The 14,147-nt window shown below is 44.9% G+C and overlaps 1 long non-coding RNA gene across 2 annotated transcripts in view; it reads right to left on the bottom strand.

Moving 5' to 3' along the window:
• Positions 1-14,147, bottom strand: part of LOC139828969 (uncharacterized) — a 116,463-nt gene that overhangs the window by 6,080 nt on the left and 96,236 nt on the right. For both annotated transcript variants that reach the window (XR_011741137.1, XR_011741138.1), the window contains exon 2: positions 5,587-5,875. This is a non-coding gene — a long non-coding RNA (uncharacterized lncRNA). The remainder of the gene's footprint in view (positions 1-5,586; positions 5,876-14,147) is intronic.

Genomic DNA, 14,147 nt, shown 5'->3' with positions numbered 1-14,147 from the left:
ACAGGCTTGCCTAGGCCAGCTGGCATTTTGTGTATGGAGTCCTCTTGCCGCCCCCAGACCACAATGTGTGTGGTTGTAAGTTTGCCTGGTTTAAATTCACTAGGAAAGCCCATCACATATTGCCCTCCACTGAGACATAAAGCACCAAGCTCCAGGCTCACAGACACGGGAGAAAAGCTACGTAAAGGCACCCACTGAGCACACAGAGGGGGGTCCTGTGGGGAGCTGCTTGTGCCAACAGAAGCAGAAGAGGGGTTTTGTGGTGTTTGTTTGTAACAGTCCCGTGAGGGGTATCAAAATATCAAAATCACAGAGTGTCTGAGGTGGGAAGGGACCTCTGGAGAGCATCTGGTCCAACCCCCTTGCCCAGGCAGGGCCATCTAGAGCTACTCAAGCATTCAGGATGTCACTGAGCTGAATTAGGACCCTGAACTGAAAGACGGCAAAAATGATCACTCCATTCTAGGAGAGCTTTCAGATGAAGCAGGTCTTTCTGCTTGAAGGTGAAGCCTTCCTTCTACCCAGACTAAGGTGAGTCTGGATATCCGACTACTATTTTTATTGCAGCACTCATTTCTCTTTAGGCAGCACAGAGTGCACGTCTCAAATAGCCCTTCGCTGTTCAGATCCCAGAGGATACTCGGCTGATCCTAACGCACAACTCTCCATGCAAGTCTTTCATCTGAAGTGACACCATGATCAAAGGCAAGGCTATGCGGAGTGCAGCACGCCGTGAGAAAGCCACGTGCTTCATTACTGGGATGGATGGTTCAGAAAGCACTTGAAAATGACATTTTACTATACACGATATGTTCCGTATCACAAGCATTCTTCGCTAGTTCCTGCTGCTTCAGTTAAACTGCAGTACTTGGTAAAAGGCTGGATTTTCTCTTCCACAAGAACACAACTCCAGGTGGAATTTCTCCTCATCCTCTGAGAGAGGGGAATGTGCCTGGAAAGGCTCTAACTACATAAGATATTCCAGGCCGGGAGGGACAAAACATCACATAGGGCACAAAGCAAGATTAGTTGCCAAAAATACACTTTTTGTCACATTTCAGACTAAAACCACCTAGAAACTTGTCATCTCAATTTGATGTGGGGGAGGAGAAAATGCCCTGAAGCTGGTTGACAGAATGGACAGCTTTATGATGTTGGCTTTTAACAAAATCTTGCACAAATGCCACACAGCTAACAATGTCAGCAGTTTCTGTCTAAATCCAGTGCTGGATTTTTTAGACTCCTCCTTGTGTCCTCTAAAACACAGCTTCACTTGTCCTGCACAGGGTAAAAACTCACCTGTCTTGAAGCCTCACCTTGGTATTTTAGTTTTTAGTATTTTTTTTCAATAAGTCCTTCCAATGAAGGCTTCTCCTCTCTCTAGCTGCTGCTTCACTGGATATTCTACCCCACTCTGCTTCAGATACAAGATCAAGTCAGCACCAGATGAGCTCAGCTTCAGAAGGTCAGACTGCACCTTTGTTATGCGACCCAATCTCACCTCCACCGTCACAGCATGAATGGCGAGACGGAACCATCTCCAGTATGGTTCTGTATTACCTGGGCTCCTCCAGCCCATCGCTGTAACCTGGGTGTTCACACTGGTACTTCTGCAGCTTCCCCCACATCTCCATCAAACACCCACAAGCAGCTTGTCCATGACAGGGCCAGCGGGGAGACAAACCCGCACCACACCAGGAATCTCCAAGCAAGCCTGGAAAACCAGTAGAAACCAGCAGGAGATACATGTCTAAATACCACTCATGCCTTTGGAAATCCCATCAGCTGCTGGGCCCGTTTAATCCTCGCTCTCTGTTCAGACATTGGTGGAGACGCCAGCCACGGTTGTGCATCACTCACCCTGTGGGCACGGGGAAGAACCGTGGCACCTCTGGAAAGCAAACCAAATCCCTTAATTCCAACCCAAAGCAGCTACAGACACCAACCAGCTGATACCTCGTGATGAAAACAGGGTTTCAACCAATAATAACAAACCCATGAAGTTCCTTATACCCCATTTGAGTATTTCTGGACTACCCAAAGTTGCAGAATGTGTTCTCTTTTGGGGGGTTATTTTCCTAGTTGGGTTGCTTTGCTGTTATGGCTGTTGTTTTAAAATAAAGCAATTCTGGAATACTAATAAGTCTATGTGGATTTTTTTCCCCAAGAATATTACAAAAGCTGACATTAAATGTACCAGCCTGAACTCAGTTTCTGTCTGATTTAATAAATTTATGCCAGCCAACCAGCATTTTTTTTTTTTTTTAAATTAACCCTGGAGGTTAAATGGAAGTTTACTAAAATCATAATATGTTAAATGAATAATTTTTCTTGGCTTCTTACAAGAAGTCTTTCTCTTACCCCAATAATCAGCTCAGCTGCAAAGAGATCAATAAGGTCTTTCAATTCAATGGGTAGATAGCATACATTAGAAAGTCAGTAACAAACCTGATAGACTGGAGAAGATATTACAGCCTATTATGGGTTTTTTTGGACACTAAATCTATCTGCTAAAAATTCTTGAGAAAAGGTTACTGCCCATACACTAACATTGCCAAATGGAATAATTTGTTAGTGTTGCTTGAGAAGGTTTCCTGGCATTTACCCACAAACACAAATCTTGTCTGTTCAAGCCTTATTACAGCAGAAACCAGGCTTTTAACCCTGAAACCGAAAAGAGTTTAGGAAGCCGATGGTGGTCGGGTATTCCCGTCCCATAAGCGGCCAAAGCAGGTTATCATTTCCTAGAATACAAAATCCCACTTAAGAATCTCCTTCCCCATGGATTCCCTTCTCCCTGGATTTAAACCCTCAGAGAGAAATGTCTTGGATTATTCTCATGATACTTCTGTAGAACAGAAATCACCTGGCAAATTATTTCTGGTCATGTTTGGCAGGGATTTACCAGCAGTGCTTCGGTTCTCATCACAGCCCCAGAGTTTTCCTCGGTGGCTCCATTTTGTTCTTGTTACATAAACAAGACCAGCGCTCAGAAAAGTGCTCAAAGTAAAACGCTCTATATTAGGTGCCTGGCTGAAATAAGCATTTCAATTAGATTCATTAAGGAAGTTATTACTTGTTAATTGAATAGCAACAGACTGCTAAGGATCACTTATTGAGGTCTAATAAGTACGTAAGAGCGAAATCTACTCTTCATGTAATTCCATCAGCAATAAACTAGTGTAATTAGCTTCTTACTAACAAACTTAAATTGTGGGGAATGTTGAGGCAGATAATTGGCACTTAGGAAGATACCTATAGTAAGTTAGTGCAGTATCAATTAACATACTTATGAAATGTCAGTTTAAACTCTGAACAATAGTTGATACCAATGGGCCGTGGGTTACTTGGTTAAATGCTATTTAAATGCTTAAACTGCCATATTCAGAAAAAATTAAAACAAGTCCTCTCGCTGCTCTCTTTAAAAATTATTACATCTGCCTAATTTCCAGGTGTGCAACCTATGGATTACCAGCAATAACCATCAGTCAGGGCTCTGGGGTGCTGGCTATGCACTCCCGCTCATTGTGTGCAGGTTATTTAGCGACTTACTTTCACGGATCTGTACTTCTAAAGGGGTGTGAGTCATCTGAGGACCAGCTAATCCCCGCTCCTCGCGCTTCAGCAGGCAGCCACCACAGGATCTCCATCCACCCCCTCTTCCAGTTTGTTCGAATTCAGGTTCATACCTCATGACTGTGAAGTCTCATTTCATACATGAAGGATCCGAGGCACCAAAGCAGTAACTTTTGCCCAAAGGTGACTCAGGAAGATCACAGCATCTCTGGGATCAATTCCTTCCCCAGGAGCTAGTACATACGGTACCTTGATATGCCATTTGGGCTCCATAACCAACCCGAGCTGACGGAACAAAGTAAACAACAGTGATTATCTGGTGGGGACAAGCAGCAACAGAACCGACCTTCATGCCTCCAGCCCTGCGATCTTATCACAGCTCTATCTCTTCCTCCAAATATTCTCCAGATGTTCTGGCAAGGCTCTGCCTCCCTGTTTGAAATGGAAATCCCTCTGTTCACTCTTCGACTCAACATGGAGTTTGACTGCAGGAAATGAAACATTTTGCAATGGCACAGAGTTTACGGAGGACTTCTGTTTGTATGCAAAGCCTGAGCCTTCGCAGAATCACACAGAATCCCAGAATGTCAAGGGTTGAAGGGCCCTGGAAAGCTCATCCAGTGCAATCCCCCATGGAGCAGGAACACCCAGCTGAGGTTCCACAGGAAGGGGTCCAGGCGGGTTTGAATGGCTGCAGAGAAGGAGACTCCACAACCTCCCTGGGCAGCCCGGGCCAGGCTCTGCCACCCTCACCATGAAGAAGTTTCTTCTCAAATTTAACTGGAACCTCCTGTGTTCCAGTTTGAACCCATTGCCCCTTGTCCTACCATTGGTTGTCACCGAGAAGAGCCTGGCTCCATCCTCCTGACACCCACCCTTTATATATCTGTAAACACGAATGAGGTCACCCCTCAGTCGCACCCAACAGACGCCTTGGGAGCAGCAGCAGGAGATGGAGGCAAGAAACCCACACTTGAAGGAGCAGAACCAGCCCTTGGTGGCACAGGGGATGGGCTGGAGCCTCAGTGCAGGGGTTTGGAGGGGAGGCAGAGGCACGAGGTGGACGCTGCCAGGGCAGGAAGCAGGAGGACTGAGGACAGCAGGCAGGGGTCCCCACTCCCGGGCGTGGGACAGACAAGGCGGAAGGGAAGGTGGATCCAGGGCTGGGGTCTGAGCCTGGGCGAGAAGGACACGGGCGTCAAGAAGCGGGAAGCTGTTGGCAAGGGCACTACTTGCCAGTTTAAGGGTATCTGTGCAAACCAAGTTTAGAAACTTCTATTTTAGAATAGATTCACCCCTCCCCCTTCCCCACAGACAGAAACACACACTGATCCATCATGTGGAAATACTTCAGACTCATCTGTTTAAAAAAATTGACAGCATATCCCTGTCAGCTAGGAGGGTGGTTTTTTTTTTCAGCTATGCCAGCAAAAGCCCTGATGTAGACACACTGCAATATGAGCAAAATGGAAGGAAAAAAAGTCTCATTTTGCCAATACAGCTTCTTTTGCTCAGGCAACAAGCTTTATTTTCTGTGGGCTTTTTCCTAATGTAAGCTTCTGCTCCCTGAGTGACTGAACTGCCAGCGCACCTATGCACTAGGTTCAAAAAGCATGTCCACAAGGCCTTTAAATTGTGTTGGAGAAAGGACAGCACCTGTGATACCTGGCAGTGCCTGGAGCTTGCAGGTAAGGATGCAATAAAAACACAAAATAATAATGAATTGCAAACCTGGCTTTCCCAAGCTCCAGAGTAACAGCAGCCAAGTCCTTCTCTCTTCCACAACCTTTCTAACAAGCGGCTCCAAGCCACTGCAGCATTGCAGGTAATCAATGTCTGCTTAGAGTAAATCATATCTCAACACTTAGAGCTGGCGCAGTGTCCAGAAAGCCCTAGGAAAGTTGAGACGTATGGCAAGGACTTTTCTGCTCTGTATGAATGGAACAAAACTTGAACGTTCGGGGGAAAAGGCAATCTCAAATAATAAATAATGCAGAAACTCCAACATACCTTTTAAAGCTTCAGTCTCCTTATAATTTAATATTTGAAATGCTATGCTATTCCTTTGGAAGCTTTTTCCTCTCTCCACTGCTGCTGATGGTCTGTCTTCTTAGACAGTTGAATAATGTCTCTCTTCCTCTTGTAACATCTTCTTTGACTACTCCTCATGCATAGTAATGCTAATAATCTTGCAGCTTTCAGCGACATTTTTCTTCCTTTAAATGAATGCCTGGTTTTATGCAAGGCTGTTTCGTTCAGCACCTTGTCTCCCGCATGCCTCTTTCGCTGCACGGTGTACCTGTATACATACAAATGCGTATTTACTGCTGCCCATTACGAGCTGTTCATGTTCCATTTAGCAGTACGCAGAAGAATTACACTAATTGATTACCTATATTGTATAAACTGTAGCACAGCATAAACGATGCAGTCGAGATTAGCTTGTTATTATGTGGAATTTGTACAAATGTATTTGTAAGCATAATTCCTCCCAAAAGAACTTACACCACCATTAACTGAGGACCTTTTGCATGTGAAATGGACTTGATACCTGGCAAATTATACAGTGGATAATACTATACGCAGTCATGTAGAAGGATATATTTTATATCACCTGACAACCACAGAGTTTTAGAGTTCTTTCCTCGGAGAAGATGAATCCAGATTCTATCACCTCCTAAATGTAATAATCTAAATATGGACAATAGATAAGTATTAGACTCATTTATCAAGGGGAACTAGGCAATTCATCTCAGGTCACGAAGCAAGAAAGGACGAGAAATGCAAATAGAATCCAAAATTTAACTGTTAGTCCAGTCCTGTAACCAGTAGGGAGAACACTGATGTGCTTTGTGCTTCTAAGTTATTTTTAAGCACCTTCTCAGTCATCATTAAATGTTAAAAGGATCCTGTATCTTCTGGAAAGGGTGGCATTGAAGATCCTGGCTGTTTCCAAAGCTTCCTGAAATAGAAATCCTCACGTGTAAATGGCCAATATAGGATTTCAAATGCATTTTATATAAATAATTCTGGTAGGAACCCTGGACTAAAATCATTCTGATGGCTTTGATACAAGCGCACAGTTGGTCTATGAACTTGCAGCCACTGCAAAGAGTAATTACATTCATGTGAACACCATTCCAATGGCAGCTGACAAAGAAATGAACACCAAACTAGTCAGCTCAGGCCCCTCCTGCTTATTTAACTGCTGCACTTCATATTATCACTATAAAACACAGAGGGAACCTTCTGCTTAAATACAGTCTTGAGATGAAGTTGTACATTGCATTCTCAGAAACAGCGTCACACGCTATTAAGCATAAGAAGCAAATTATAAGCAAGAGCTTAGAATAGAGGTGAAACACGCAGACACCTTCAGAACATCGAACACGATTACAGCAAATGCCATCATTCGCTTTCTCTTTGAATTGATGGTAACAAGTAAAGTATTTTACTTCTCTTTGTTTACTGGGAGAACATAAATACTGCATAAACTACATCTTCTTGCCAACTAAGCTTTGTCTACAGGATGGCAGCTTGTTCTAACTACGTTTATACTTTCAAAGAGTTGAAAGCTCAGTGGCTGGGCAGGAGCAATGTGGGATGCTTGTGAAACGTGCTTTGCATTAAATAAGTATTTGAGAAAACCCTAAACGTCTCAGCCTGAGATTGCCCAAAGATCTGCAGCACCATTCAACAGGATCTACCTCCAACAAGCGTTTGATGAAGCACCTGAAGTGCTGTGGGAGCCTACATCCTCGTCTAAAGAGCTGCTTCCTAAGGGATTTAGAGTTGCATTTCCCCTGGCAAAGAAAGATGGTAATAGACACCGAGGAAAAGGATTGTAAAAGTACTCAGGTCTTCCTGAGATGCTGATGCACTACTGGACAACCCAGCAATGCCCTGCCTAGGCCTTCTGCGTGTCCCAGCTTCCCTCATTTTGCCCATAGACTCGAGGAAATACAGCGTGGACAGGCAGAGCTATATTAACACTGCGAGTGCCTGAGGGCTTCCCAAGGCCACACATCTTATAGGCAAAATCTTCAAGATGCCTTCGAATGGCAGCACGGCTACAGCACCGGTTGGGCTCCTTGTGGAGGTTCTTGCAGAGCAAACACAGAGTGATGTTGCAGTATTGTGCGCTATTTAGCAGGGATAGGAAAAATCCCTGCCCTAACTCTCTTACCAGGCAAGCATAAGGACTTGTGCCAATTCATCAGGAGCTGACCTAAACTCCACTGTTTCAATCTGCCTATGATGGGCTGGTTCTGCCTCCAGAGCTGCAAGCTGGCTGGAGACGTGTTCTTAGGACCTATGGATCGAGAGGAAACGGGAACAGTTTCCACTGCTTTTGTGCAAAGCCGGAGCTTTGTGAAAGAAATGACAGCATAATATCAGAATGTATCATTCAGTCAGCCCAAGGATGAAATGCTCTGGGTGCTTCTGGCTTGCTTGAACACCCCAATTCTAATTTCCCATTTCACGTGGAAGCAAAACAAGAAAATTATATACCTAAGCATGGCTGCTCTATCTAATACAAACTGGGCTGCGCTCCATAGGTTACTGAATGAAATATTAGTATCAAGTGCCGCCACGCAGTGTGCAACATCTGGGAAAAAAAAAAGTTATAGAGCAATTTTCATTATTTTTACAGGAGAAGAGAAAACTGCAAATGGCGGAAGGTATAAGAGGGGATTCTAACAGACCGTACGTTGTCAGGGGCTCTCTTTCCAGCTGTGGCGAAGCTGGTAATAAAACACACAATCACCTCAAAGCTCCAACATCAGCAGAAACAAGGCGGCCCCCATGGAGAGCTTCCATGGGACACGGGCTTTCAAAAGGGCAGCTCCCCACAGGAAAGCAGCAGCCTGGATGCTTTGGAGAAGGTCTGAAAGCACTTAAAAGATCAAGGTATAGCCTTTAACGAGCTATTCCTCTTTTTGTTTCTTTGGGGGAGGTTTTCCTTGGTTTGCGCGTTACATAAAGAGCAGACACTTATAAGAATATCTTCGATAAACATAAATTCTCTGGAGATAAAAGCCAAGATGATCAGAAAGCAAAAACAAAGGAGACAGGAGGAATTCTAGGGACAAAATGTTCTTGACTGGCTATGGAGGGGAAAGAAATAAAACGAGCTGCAAAACAGCAGCCCCTGTTATTTGCAAACACGTACCAAGGAGGCTGAGAATAGATCCAATGACAGCTGCAGCCTAATTGATAGGAGACTCGCCTAACAGGTTGTCAGGCTGCTGCGTGGCTCCCGTCCAGGCCACGTTGCTGGAGGCGCAATGTTAGAAATACTGACAAACGTTTACTAAAAATAAATAAAATATTCCAGGGCAAAGGGAAATATGGCTCCAAGTGACTACTTGCAAAATTGCGTTAGATCTCTAGGAAAGAGGGAAGCAAGCAGCAAAACGCGTGAGAGGCCCCCCAGGGCCGGCAGGACAGGCGCAGGCAGCCTGCCAAGGCACTCCAGGATTGCGCTGCCTGTCAGGAGTGCTGCTCGGGGTGTGCTGAGAACAGACCTCTGCGGAGCACCGAAAATAACTACCAGATCAGCAAAGAGCACGACCAAGAGAGGTGACAGAAAGAAAGAAAATGATATTTGATGTGTAGAGGTGGATTTGCTTAATGGTAGGAAGGAAACCACGGGGGCAAGGCTTTGAACTCTTCTTCTGCTCAACCAGGAAAGGGATGTACAGCTTCCTTGGCCAGTGGGGAGGGGAAGCAATGGGAGAGAGCTGGAAGTGCAGCCCTCAGCCCAGCCCGTCCAACACACAGCCACAGTCACATCTGGGGTTCTTCCAATATATTCAGTACATGCTAGGACAGAAAGCTCGAAAGAATCTTTGGTCTTGAGCTCCCAAGTCAGCAATGCACGCAAGCAAGCTGCGGAGCTGCCAGGTGAACAAGAGAGAGCTCAAGCAGAGGGAGGGAAAAGAAAAAGAAAAGGGAGAGAAGCCGTATGGATAAAAGCCTGTTAGGGCTGTGAAGGCTGCTGTCTTTGAAGGAGATCCAGCCTTGGTTGGAACTGAGACTATGTGGGAGGGAAACAATCTTCTGAAGGTAACACCTCAGTGGCACCTAGGGCAGGAATTTCAGTGTGCGTGCATGCACAAAAGGACCTCAAGCCATGGGCACACCGGTCCTCCGGATTTACTGGCACCACCAAACAGATGAGTGAAGTCCACACCTGAAGAGAGCGAGGGGAACAGAGCAGAACAAAGCAGCGCTGGCTGGGCAGTCTGGCTTTAGCTGCTCTGCAGCTCCCTGCCTTGGCTTGGGGTTACGGCACTGGACACTTCTCTGTCAATCTCTGGTTAATAGTGAAAACGATCAACAAATTAACACATTCAAACTCCATTCCTAAAAATTCTTGATTAATTTCTATAGAAAAGAACTTCAGAACAAGCACTTTCTTTGCTTGGTCAAACCATGACACCATGATACGCATTGCCGTCTCTGAGAATGTCCAAAGTGGTCATGAAATACCTGTAAACAACATCTTGCAGAACTGTCCAAGTGATTTTACATAATATACAAACTCGTAAACCTCTCTGTCTTTGCATGCTGCAAAACAAAGGCAAAATGCACCAAGGAATCATTTGCTGCTGCCTCCTTTACAGAAAAGCGACATTAGGTCTTTATGATCCCTGAATTAAAACTCAGAAGGCCCTTTTTTTTTTCCACAGCAACATACTGAGGTCTAGCACAGGGCCACCATGAAAATTAATGGAGCGGACATATGGCTAACAACTCTCTGGGGTACTTTCAATATATGTTCCCCAGCACGTAGCAAATCCATGGGTAGCTACAGGAGAACAAGAAAATCACGCACAAGCCAGGGCAGGCTGGATGAGGGGAGTTCCCCGCAGCCGAGGTGCTGCCATAGGAGCGGGACACTGTCAGCAATGCCTCTCAAAGCATGCTCTGAAATCCCAGCCTGCTCATCACAGTCTCCCCCTGAAAAGCAACTATTAGCAGGCACTTTGCCTTCGTTAGGCGAGTTCAGCAGCACAGTTTCCAGCATGGGAAATGAGGAATAACAAACAAATTCAGAGCAAGGATCATGAAACAAAACGTTACCAACAAAGGGAGCCAAAATCCTCCCGAGTCTTGTGCCTGGTGGGTGCGTGTGTACATACAAATACCCAGTTTATGCGTGCAGGCAGATCAGAAGTCTTTCTGATAATTACAGTAGGAGGTGAGCCTATTTCCAAGCTTTACAACCAAGCACTTCTGCATTGTGCACATTCTGAGAGTATCAGATTCAGCAAATTAAATTACTCAAAACTCTGCCACATATTCACAGCCCTAGATCTGGCTTAAAATGTTGGCTACCCCATCTCCTATGAACTTTAATGAAAGCCCAGTCCCTGGAGTATGGGGAGTGCAAAATCCTGTTGAAGGTTCGCCTTCTGCTTCGTCAGGTCCCGTACTCAGTACAGTCCGAGGTGCTGTGTGGGAGAAAAGGCTGTAGACAGAACAACTACTTTTGTATTGTTTATGAAATAAACTCCCTGAAGAGCACACTTGCATTGCATTACGGCAAGAGTAGAATTACTGCTTGTGTTGGAAACCAAGCGCCTCAGTTCTTCATACAGAAATCTTTTGCCCCCTGTAAAAGACCCCGGCACTGATTGGGTGAAATTTAGAAGCGTGATCCCCTTATTGACTTTAATAGAAACAGGATTGAGCTCTATAATCAGTTTTTATTTAAGGCAGACATGATCTTTTGTACTGTGTTTTTGTAACTTCACTAGACCTTAGAAAGCATTAACCTGTTTTGAATTCACAACACTACTCCTTAAATAGTGGATTCTCACCCCAGAGACTAAGGACACTGCAACACTGACCTCCTGCATCCAGTGATTTTGATCATGAGTTTGCATCCCCAGAACTGCAGGTCAGGTTTAGATCTCAGCTCTCTATATAAGCACATAGTGGGAGTGAGGAGTTATTTTCTAGGGCACATGAGTCAAATGCTCCATGCTGATAGAGGAAATGGTATGGTTACTGAATGTAAAGGAGTTGCTGCTTCTATACAGCCAGGCCACTTCAGAAGAAAACTCTGTAGGAAATAATGTAGAATCACTTTCTTGCTAGCAAACCGCTGGAAGATTTTGCTTATTGACAGGGAGGAAGAGATGGGAGATAGCAGAGAACTGGAATATTCAAACGCAGCTGGGGGTTTTTACAATAAAAACAACTTTCTGCTTCTAGATGTAACACACTGTAGTGAGCCCATTTCCCCAGAGAGCAACATCAGAATTTTTGAAATGCTGTAAGTTATTCATAGGTTGCGTCTCTGTCACTCCAAGAAGCCCCATCTAGCCAATCTAGCTAATTTAGGAATGGGTTAAGCATCTCAGAAGGCGATCCAAAGCACACCAAACTACCACAATGAATGTCAGCAAAGCAGTGCACATTTAAAGCTTCATCCCTTGCCGAAGCATAAATCCTAGACAAAGGCTGCAGGCACCTTCGGCAGGGCTGCAGCATCAAAATGGCACAGCCACCTTCTGTGTAGTTACTTGAACTTCGAGGCACTCACTCGGGCTCCAGCTACGCTGCAACCCACCAGCAGTGATTCACCTTTTGGCTGAAGAAAAGTAGTTCCTACGCTGGTCTCAGTACTACAGTTTATAATTCATTTATAACTCAGATTTAACTGATTGGAGTTTCAGTTACCATTATGCAAGGCTGACATACAGCAGGCATTGGGACCATAGGTCAAGGCCATTTGTTGATCATTCCCGATGCTCTCCAACATAGCAACAGAATTGCTCAAGAACATCCTCAGTGCAATTTCAGAGCTGCAATCACCAACTGTGTTCCTCCAGCAGGGTCACACTTTCCTTCTGCTGCAACAGTCAAATTCATCTCTGCAGGACACTATCCAGGGCAAGACTGTGCAAAGAAGTCCCCAGAGCCACAGCGCCTCACATCCCCATCGTCCGTGCCAAGCATATTTCTAGCATTAAAACCAAATCCCAGCACAGATGACAAGAGCAACAAAACCCACCAATTCCCAACACTACGCAGCCCTCTGTAGTCTGACTGTTGTGGGGAGGTGATACATGATACAATTAACTCTTTAGGACGGGTAATGATTTCAGGCATTACTTGGATGTATATGGAGGAAGGGCAAAAAAATGATAGAGCAGAGCAGTGCTGCCATACCCTACAACATCACTAGCACAACGCTCTACCTCTGTCCTTCAGCATTTTTCAGGATCAACCTCTCAGGATTTACTAAAGCAAAATGATCGCAAAAAATCAAGTCCCCACTCACCATCATAAACACTTCCAGGCACACACACTTTCTTCCACCAAAGAGGAAGAAGTTCTGTACTACACAACACCAAACCCAGGCACCCCGACCACCAAGCTCTTCACACCACTGCAGTGGCCTCAAAGAAGACACTGGGCAGCGCTGGATCACAGCCTTTCTCCATCCATCTACAGTCCTGTATGCGATGATTAAAAACTGCATATTGCCCATCGATGTTCTGGCACCGACTGCAGGTCTTCAGTCAAAGAGCTCGTTTGGCTGCTGTTCTCCACTCCCCGGTTAGTGGTTTTGCTAATCACGTGAATAACGGTTGTTCTGTCAAGAAACATTCCGTAATCTCTGTCAATTCAAAAAATGACTTTGCTAATCCTCAAAGCCATGGAAAACAGGCAGGTCGCAACCATTTTCAGGGGAACCTTTTATACTTTAATGCCATCGGGAAGTAATGCTTTACCTGAATTAGCTGCTGTTGGAACTCGTACTGTTCAACGTGTTCAGTTAGGAACTATCTGGCTCACAGGTGCTGCAAAACCAGAGATTATAGGTTGGTTGCAAAATCTCAAGTGCCGCATAGGACGATCTGTATTAAGCATGGATGCTAAACACCCTTTTGTACAACCTGGGTCTTAAATGACACACCTTAACAGCCCATTAATGAACAAGTTGTTACTATTATTATTTACTGAGAGCAACCACTGTGATATGACTCAAAGGGAGATAAGATGTACTCCTTGCTCCAGTAAGTCACAAAGATTCAATAATTTGGCTTCACTGAGTAACTCAAAGGGGCTAATCAAAAACCAACTGACTCTTGCTGGAGACCACGCATGGAAAAATTCAGTGGCAAAGCGTGCCTTGGGAAGCTGTAAAACCAGAGACGTAAAAATGGTATTTCTGCTGCAACCTTCGATGCATAGTAATTGTAACCACTTAGACTTAATGCGATAAGAAATACAAGGCACTGACAACTAAAAAAAACCTGAAACTTTGTGAGAAGACAGCCAAACCGTTGCCAACCTGCCTCGTCCAGCTTCCTACCATTCTACCATTTAACCCCCACACTTGTAGGCATTTGCAATGGCCCAGGTTGACTGACATTGAGAAGAGCGCTCACGAGTTAAGCAGACACTAGATTGTGGAAGAGCAGAACCGCCTGGTTCCCAACAGGATCACTGGCTATTGCTTTTGCTTGGCCCTGTTTCAGCAGGATCATTATCTAGAGGAGCACAGAGGGTTAGAAAAGGAAAAGGTGACCACGAAATTGAGGTCCTTT

Source organism: Patagioenas fasciata, chromosome 12, assembly GCF_037038585.1.
Source record: "Patagioenas fasciata isolate bPatFas1 chromosome 12, bPatFas1.hap1, whole genome shotgun sequence".
NCBI lineage: Eukaryota > Metazoa > Chordata > Aves > Columbiformes > Columbidae > Patagioenas > Patagioenas fasciata.
Note: the sequence above shows the minus strand (reverse complement) of the source record. Positions and strands in the feature narration are given on the sequence as shown.